At 38.2% G+C, this 9,618-nt stretch overlaps 1 long non-coding RNA gene across 1 annotated transcript; it reads right to left on the bottom strand.

Moving 5' to 3' along the window:
* Positions 1 to 6,645: 6,645 nt before the first annotated feature.
* On the bottom strand, positions 6,646 to 8,187 carry LOC131322223 (uncharacterized). Its single transcript, XR_009198753.1, has 2 exons — positions 8,124 to 8,187; positions 6,646 to 6,857 (listed from the first exon to the last, which is right to left on the bottom strand). It is a non-coding gene; the product is annotated as an uncharacterized LOC131322223 (long non-coding RNA).
* Between the last annotated feature and the right edge of the window lie 1,431 nt (positions 8,188 to 9,618).

Here is a 9,618-nt window from a genome sequence, read left to right as displayed (position 1 = left end):
AACAGATATCGGTGTTCAGTTTCTCGATTTGCTAATCTAACACTCTTTTTTTTTTTTTTCCATGTTTTATTCAATTTCTGCAAGTCTATGACATTTAGTTGTGAGATTATCCTCTATGAAGACACAGATTATCAATAGGTAGTATCATGGGTGAGTCCAGCTTTTTTCAATTAAGCAGACAAAACGATAAAAATATCACGCGTCCTTGTTTAGTATTGCACAGAGTATATCATCCTCTTTTCAGAAAAAATTTGTACTGGCATATTGCATGTTTGTAACATGGATGAGGGGTTATCACATTTCACCATTGGTATGCAGACAACAATTATAAACTTATAAATTCTGCTCCAAAAAGACAGATTCCCTACTAATTTTCCTCCTGTAGTATCACATGGAGTCATTTGTATTCAGACATCAGTCATTTGTTTTCCGTTGGTTGTCAAACCCTTCCAATCTACAAATAGTGATCTTGGGTTGGTGGCTGCTAATTTCTCTTCCGTTATAGAAAGAATGATTTTACTTATACCATACAGACCGTTATAGAAAGAATGATTTTACTTATACCATACAGATTGTACTTGATTACCAATATATGTGAACTTACCAATATATATGAGCCCACGGCTGGACAATTAACTTTAGGAACTGAAGTGAAACGATATCAACATCTATGGTGTCACACATGTCAATTGCAACCTCCGGTTCAGTGAGACGATTCTGCAATTGTGGTTATGGACCGTGCATTGTAAAGATTTCCGGCTCATCTAAAAATCCGGCCGGGCCATCTTTATTATAAGTGTGTCTGCAAGAACAAGTAAGTTAAATAATCTTTCGTATAGCACGACTCCAGTTGACTACCTAACTATAGCACACTAACCAAGGGCGGACCTCCACTAGGTCAAGGTGGGTCACTTGACCCCACTAAGTCTCAAAATATCTCTAGAGCAGGTATAATTTTGAGAAGTATTCTGTAATTTTGCCCCAAATGATAAAATTGTTGCCCTGAAAATCCCATAAGATTTACAATTCTTGCCCTCTTTGATTGTGACGTTACACAAAGAACTCAACGTTTTTTCTCTTTCCACAAAGTTTACGAATCTATAGGGCCATGCTCGGTTTGGGTCTCTAGACCCAAACCTCTCTTTGTGCGCGGTCCCCAAAAACTTTTTTCCCTAATTATTACTCTCATTTCTCTTTCTATCTCTCTCCTCCTAAATTCAAAATCCAAAATCTCGAACCGAACAAGGTCTAGACTTCTATTCTCTATGGTTTGTTTCTCTCTCTCTCACTCCCCAAAAGCAAGCATAAGCTCCTGCAAAGACAAAAGCAAGCAGTCTATCTAGATAGAAAACTAGGTCAGACAATTACCAATTAATGTGAAAAAACTCGATGCATTTTGCACTGTGGTAAGCAATCTTTTAGCGTTGTCCAATTTGTTACTCCTTCCCTCTCATTTTTGTTTGTTCATTTTTGAATGTTGTTCTATTTTTTAATTGTTTATATCTTTCAATTTATAATATTTTACATAATTTTTGGAAATTCATATTAGAAGATATAAGCGATTGAAAACAGGTAAAGATATCGAAAATAACAAACAAAAAAGGACAGATGGAGGAATTAGGAATTTAGGATAAACTTAGATCTTATTGAAATGTGTTATGTTTCTAAAGAAAATATTTGGAAAAAAAATGCCATATGAATCATCAATTTTTACAAGTAACAATTTTTCTTAGCAACAGTAGATGAGTTATGTACTACTAGTGCTAGCCCATGCCTACGGCACTACGCATCCCGGTTTGAAGGGGATGACAGTTGTGTGATTTAAGTAAAAACCATGGGTACTTAACCGGGAAGTGGGAGGATGCACTACAGCCTTTGGATCAAATGAATCTAAGCCGTTCCAAAAAATGCTAATATGAATAGTTTCTGCTCTTTTTCATTTTCGTATAATTCAATTCCTTATCCGATTTTTATTTACAAAAAATAAATTATATGTGTCGTAGATATTTGATCCCACTGTGACTAAATCCTGGGTCCGCCATCACTAACCTTTTGTTAGTTTAACCAACCCTAAACTACATGTATTGGTTGGTGCGACGAGTACGCAGCCAACATGACCCAAATTCACCCTGACAATTTGGGATCCAGATCCTCTCCACATCTCTCTCTACACACACCTATCACAGCTTTTAACCAACAACTGCTACCTCATTAATGAGCTGATCCTATGCTCCTGATTAAACCAAAGTTCCAAGTCTTCACCCTTTAAGTTACATGACACCGTTTCTTATTCTTCCCAAACGGCAGCTAATGCTCACCGTTTTCTCATCCCAACCCAACATAAATAATGGGTTTACAAGTTCTCTATCTCTCAACTTCCAAGTAGCTATGGAATCCGATTACCTCTCTCTCTTGGTGTGTGGCCCTGAAAACGTTTTCTTTAATTCCCCTGCAATCCCAAATGATTCAAACTTTGGATAAACCTAAACATAAAGCATTTTCTTCAATTCCCCCCCCCCCCCCCCCCCCCAAACTATTTGTAAAAGATGTAGGTTTTATTCGTTTTGTAACTTTGGGCATTTTAGTTTTGATAGTGGGTGGAGAGAAAAATAAGGTAATGATTGGAAAGAGGGGTGATGAGTAGAGAGAGATAGAAAAAGAAATGAAATTAATAATTGAAGAAATAGGGTAATGATTGGAGAAAGATATAGGGTAATGATTGAAAAACAAAATAAAATTTGAAAACGAACAAGGCTGTAATTTTTCTACTTTTTCTACGTAGCTTAATTTTGGAACACACAAATAATAGGTTAAAAGCTTCTCTTTCTCTATTTTTATTTTTTATTATTTATTTTTTTATTTTTATTTTTTTTGGGGGGGAATACCTTCTCTCTTTGATTCCACTAGAACACCAAGAGTTCAGCATATGAAAATTTAAAGAAAAAACAAAAAAATGAGATTGTTTGTATAAATGGAAATAGAAATGGTAGGATAAAATAAGAACAAGGACCATTCTATTCATCAAAAATCAAAATGGGTTCAACAAAATCGGAATCCATAGGGGAAGAATCCAAACAAAATCAAATCAAATTAAAGTATAAATGAAACCTTTTTTTTTGCCCAGAACGAAAACAAAACAAATCAAATGGTGAGTTGGGAGAAATCAAATCTTTGCGGTGTCGAGATGAAGAGAGGCTACATCATCGCCGGATTGATCGCATGGAGAGTTGATCATATTCGCCGGACTGATCTCATGGAAGGGCTGAGAAAGTGAGCGTCGGGTTTGTGTTTGGGGATAAGGGTGTTGTGTTTTGTTTTCCCCCCAAATTATGGACAGCTGTAATAAAGTGGAGAAACGGTGCAGCGTTTTAGAGATGCCGTTTGGGAAAACTAAATGAAACGGTGTCGTGTAACTTAAAGGGTGAAGACCTAGAACTTTGATTTAATCTGGAGCGTAGGATCAACTCATTAATGAGGTGACAGTTGTTGGTTAAAAGTTGTGGTAGATGTGTGTAGAGAGAGATGTGGAGAGGATCCGGATCCGACAATTTGCCACATGACGAAGAACCTGAACGTGGTAGTCGCATGGCTGAGGTGACAATCCTTCGGGATGAAACAATCCTTATTGTAATATGTATTCTACAAGTCATTTAATTAATCCGTATGTAATATGCTTATGGTTTCTAATAACCAAGGACATTAACGAACTTGTGTATTGTTTTATGAGGTCTCCGACTAGGGTTAATGTAGTTTGTGTCGTATTTTAGTACTTGTAACTATGTCTGGAATTTGTGTTGTTACAAAGACTCTTAATGTGTGTTGGTTGAAATTATGAAAATGTCAGATGTTATCTTGTTATGGTTCTATGTGTTTTCTTTAAATTCATCATTATTTGTAGCTGTAACTTGTCTGAATTATACCCCATCCCTTATTACTAACGTGTGGTGTGCCTCATTTGTTGTCCAAAAAATGGAAGAAATGGTTTCACCTTGGAAGGGTTATAGTCCTAGAAAGAGGGGAGGAAGCTCAAGTGCTCCATTCAACTTGCCCTGGCATATCCAAACATGAAAAAAGCTCCACGAGCTAACTGGGATTCAAATTTGACCGCACTTCTGTGAGCTTGCTGCCAAGGAGATTGAGGAAGGGGGTCGAGGAACCAGACAACTATCAAACCAACAATGGTAAAAATATGCAAACAAATATTTGACCTCACCAACCAAGTCTTCAATGCCAAGCAATTGCAGAACAGGTTATTTGTGTTGAAGCAGGAGTGGCAAGCATGACAGCTACTTGCGAATGCGAGGAAAGGTGCAACCAATTATTGGTAGAAAACTAGATTACTGGAGCTTTCATAGCACCTGACAATTTCTGGGATATTTCGATTGTAGTGAGTCTCCTTACTTCTAATTAATGTACTCACTGTATACACTGTATACTGTGCATGCCATTGCACTTTTTGCCACGTATAACTACTTCACATAATAGATCTTTGGTGAGAGCTTTGTTTAGTTTATCAGTTCTTCGAGACTGGAAAACTAGGTACTGTTGGTTATTCTATTCGACTTTGTGGCTCTAATTCCATAGATTTACATGCTTTGTAGCAACAAAATAATGGGGAACATTAAAAGGGTTTTGGGCTTCTGGTTATGAAGATTCTATGTTGAACAAACTGTGAGAGGATGGGGAAAGAATGCTAAATTTTGCAAATATTCTGTGATATCTTGTTGGATTTGTGTTTGGGCTGCAGATATACCATCCGATTTTGTGGTGAATAGTTTTTGGTCTTGTCCTCATTTAGGTCTTAGAATCAACTGAAATATGCAGCCTATAAAGTTACTATAAGGATAGATTTTCCTTGTCCTGTCAGTTTCTCGATTTACAGTTATACAAGTTACTATTATGCATGTGTGTAGGGCCAACTAGACACAACAAAGGGCTGTTGATTCCACTGTTTTGCATGTGTGTAGGGCAAAAGTGTTATTATTTGTCATGTGAGTTTGAATAATATGATAGTGTATGTAAGGACAACAAAGTCTAGACTCACGAGAGAAGCTTATTCACGTCGGAGCCGGGAACAAGTTCTTTACAGCAGCAATTCACCTCCGTAAACTCATTTTCATGGAAACCTCCGTAAAGAAGATATACAAAGTTTGCACTAATATCTCCGAAGGACAACTACGTCTATACTCATTTAACTCATACAACAAAGTTACAGTAAACTAGTTGGTAGCTATACAAGTTACTAGTACTATTTTGCATGTGTGTTGGGCCAACTAGATATAGAAGAGCTGTTAATTCCACTGTTTTGAACGTGTGTAGGGCATAAGTGTTACTATTTGTCACGTGAGTTTGCAGTTTTTGATAGCCTATATATACGTCTATTGGATTCTACATTCAGACATGGAATAAGAGGAAGACAATGTAGTGTGTAATTTGGTAAAGAACTGTCGCCTAATCTAAAATTTAGCCATGTAATATGCTTATAGTTATCTTTTTCACATAATTTAGCAATAAATTGTTCACCCCTACTTCTAATGTTCGAAAAAATCGTACGCATTATTCCTGATTATCATGCCTAATGGCGGTATTGTATTTATACCACCAGATTTCCACGTTCTATTGCAGCAAAATGTGATCTATAGTCTGCTCTAATTTAATTATGCTGGTACTTCAACAACACTCTCCTATTGCAGTTGTTCCTTTGTGAGCCTTTGTTCTATTGCAGCAAAATGAACTTGTTAGCAAGTTTCGTGAAAGGCCTTGGAGCATGAGGAGTTGATGTTTCGTGTCTTCAACACAGTTACAGAGGCTGCTTTGTACAAACTCCTGGCCATCGAGGGAAGCGTCAAATGGAATTGGATAGGGATTTTCCTAATGAAGAAGAGAGCCATACTGTTGGTGGTTCGGGTGGAGGAGAAGTCAGGAATGAAGGTATACACCCGCTAGGCAAAATGAACACCCCACAGTATTCTAGAGCCATGCCCATCTTCCCCGGTAGTGGGTCCAGTGGGAAGAACAAGAAGACAACCCCTTCAAGCGAGACAGACATATCGGATGTGGTGCAAACCATGTTGGCAATCATGGGGTGGAAATATCACATGAGGCCTACCCACACCATTGAGAAGCATTAAAGGTTATATCAAACATGGAGTGTTTTACGGGAAAAGAAGGATCACCGACGTATCTGTGGCTGGTTCGGTATTTGCAGGACATTCCCAGGAAACTCGACGTGTTTGTGGACTTTCCAAATGACTACACGAGGATGAAGTTCATTCAATCTGAGCATGTGGCTGCTATGATAATGGCACAAGCGAAACCAAATCCTTAATTATGCACGTGTTGACTGTATGGCGACAATGTAGTGCGATCGTAGGCTATGCTTTAAGAACTTCTGTTTTTCATAGGATTTGATGTATGCAGGGCCTTCTGCATCAGTGCCTCTCTCTAGTGCATAGCTTCTCTAGTTTGAAGCTGACTTTTTGCAATCGCGAGGCCAACCAAGTAGCGGATGTTTTGGCCAAACACGCCGCGCTAGGGCAGAATGGTTTTGTTGTATATAGTTCGTGTAACGCCCCGAAAATTCGGAGACATTAAAAATAATAACGAAAAGATTATTTTCACAAAAGAAATTCAAAGATTTACTGCGTCACCATTTCAAAAGCAAATGTCATTATATCACAACCGTTTTGAATAAATCAACATATTACAATTTTCAAATAAACTTAGAAGCTTCCAAAATAAAATCGACTTAAATTAATCAGAGCGACTATGCGCACGGAAACCAAGGTTTTCAGCTTCTTCCTCATTAGGATTTAACTCGATCGAATCGTACGACACTTCTGTTCCATCTTCTGTACCTGGCGTTCGAGTCACCAGGGCAACATAGTACCTTGAGCGATGACGCTCAATAGCCAAAACCCACCCGAACCCATAACTTACAAGCAATAAGAAAATATAATTGAAGTGCATTAATTGACATAGCATAAAAAGAGAACAATTAATCATTTTATTACTATTCTTCAACCTAAGTGAAATCTCGGATCTTATCCACAGATCCGTTCCTACCCATAACCTCCGGCGTAAGGCACTGATGTGATCCGACTCCCCTTTTCCAGATCCGGATGAAAAATACCTAAGTTATATACCCGGTATCCCATCCGTGACCATAAGTTCGGATAAAACTTCCCGGGTGCGCACGCGAGCACACTCTGTCCCGGTTCGTGACACAAGCACAATACCACCCTTATGTCCCGTCCCAAACATCCGAGAGCCGATCACCACCATGCCGTACCCAGGGTTCGTAAATCCATACTTTCAACAAATCACCACCAATCATTCATCAATAATACAACACCACGGGTTCCAAACCAGGATTGCCCGGAATCCAAAATCACATCCTCTCACATTATCCATTAAACCTACTTTCACGTCTAATATGTTAAATCCGTACATCGCAACCAACCCCGGGAACCTATTTGTTCAATCTATCAGTACAATAACATTTCACAAATTCAACATTATCATGATACAGGCTAACATGCTAATAATGTTCAATCGAGCGATAAAATTTATTTCGCTATAGAATTAATCATGCCACAGAAATAATCTAGCGATACAACTAACAATGCCAAAAAGAATAATCATGTGATGCCACAACAATGCCATAAAATAATCGTGCGATACAACTAATATTGCCATAAAAATAATCATGCGATAAAATTTATCTTGCGAGAAAAATAATTTAAGCGGTTCCTTTATTTTCTCTTTTCTTTATCAAAACTAAAGTCTACATTTATTCTTAATCGTCGCGGAGTATTGTCAGTACTAAAATAATTCATGATCGCAATAAAAACTAGGATTTAACCAAAACTAATTAACTTTGGGGCTTATAATCTTAGATTCCAATACACTAGGGTTAAATTTACAAGCTAAACAAACTTGAGGGACCAAACTGTAATTTTTCTAATTTAACATTTCGATTTTCCAGTGACTGTTTTCAACGGAAAACAATGGGCTCCCGCCGGACCTCAACCGGCGACGTCGGATTCGATTAATATCATACCGTAATGCTAAAATCATAATAGAAACACGACATATACTTAGGGAGGTGAGTTCCGAACTACCTTTCGTCCGGCGAAACGGGTTTCGGAGAGGTTCGGTGGCGGGTCGGAGCGGCGGCGGAACTCGATAGTTGTGATGGTGCTACGGCTGTGGTGACCCGGCTGTAATGGAGGAAGGAGGTGGTTATGAGGAGGTACTGGTGGCCGAAGGTGGTGGTGAGCAAAGTGAGTGGAGTGGAGCTACGGTGGTTAGAGGTGCTCGGTGGTGGCTGGAAATGGAGGCCCGGCTGGCTGTTCTCTCTCTCTCTCTCTCTCTCTCTCTCTCTCTCTACAATTCCCTCTCTCTGCCGAAGTGGGAAAACAAAAGGGAGGCAGGGGTTTTAAAAATTGGTTTGGATTTGCCTTAAGGATATTGACCCATGGAAGATTATGTGCTGTCTACTAGTGAGGAATTTAGGGAGGAGATGAGGGATTTTGTTCCCCTTAATACTCAGCCGAAATTTGCAAGAAATGAGGAAGGGTTTGATTTGGTCTGCAGCAACACACGCACACAAGAAAAAAAATATACTCGCCGGGTACGAGCACGCATGATCGATTACGGAAATAAAATTTGGTGTGACGTTGAAAATAATTTCTCGCATTAAATAAACTAACGAGCAAAATAATATATATATATATATTTTTTTTTTTGAAAATTATTATTATTTATTAAAAATATCGGGTCTTTACAATGTTCGCCCCTTAGTTCTTTGACTCATGTTTTGTTGTATGATAGTTGTAGCATCACTGCTCCTCGTATTGCAAAAATGCAACGCTCTTGGAACTCTGTTATCGTAATGTAATTTAGTTTGGGTGTTCCAAAAAATCAAAAAAAAAAACACCACCACTTCCAATCACAAGATTGGTGCCCCAGTTATTGGTAGATGTGTCATTCAAATGGAGTGTCTCCTTAATAAATTTATTGGCTTGAATTTCTTTCCATTTCTCAAATCTATCAATTCCCTGAGCCAAACAAGTGTTTTTTAGTGGGATCACCTAAGAACGAATTATCAAAAATCTTGGACTTGGAAATTAGATTATGAATCTCTAAGAACTGTATCCACCATTTGAATGCAAGAATGCCATTTTTCTACACGACAGTTTCACCCACCTATCAGCATTCAACGCGTTACACTATGCAGATTAAAAGAATTTACTTTGGCCTTCTGTATCACTCCCTTCACCATGGACCCCGACATATAATTCTACTATCCTGACTTTTTGTCATATAACATCACATTTTAAATTCAAAATCTTAAAATGGGTCAATTTGCAGAATGGTGATAGCTCTAAATACCAAAAGGGTTAAGTTCAGAATCTTAATACTCACGTTTGAAAACTGACTTGCAAGGATCAGTGCTCAAAAGCTTATATTCGCATGATCAAGCTCTCACTAAGTAATCTCAGAACACATTGCATGTTTTAAATCTTGGAAAACACCAGACACAGGTCCGTACATGTGGAAAAAAGGGAAATAAACAGCTCAACTGAACAAAACAAAGACAGAACAGCATGCACA

Source organism: Rhododendron vialii, chromosome 4a, assembly GCF_030253575.1.
Source record: "Rhododendron vialii isolate Sample 1 chromosome 4a, ASM3025357v1".
In the NCBI taxonomy this organism is placed as follows: domain Eukaryota; kingdom Viridiplantae; phylum Streptophyta; class Magnoliopsida; order Ericales; family Ericaceae; genus Rhododendron; species Rhododendron vialii.
Note: the sequence above shows the minus strand (reverse complement) of the source record. Positions and strands in the feature narration are given on the sequence as shown.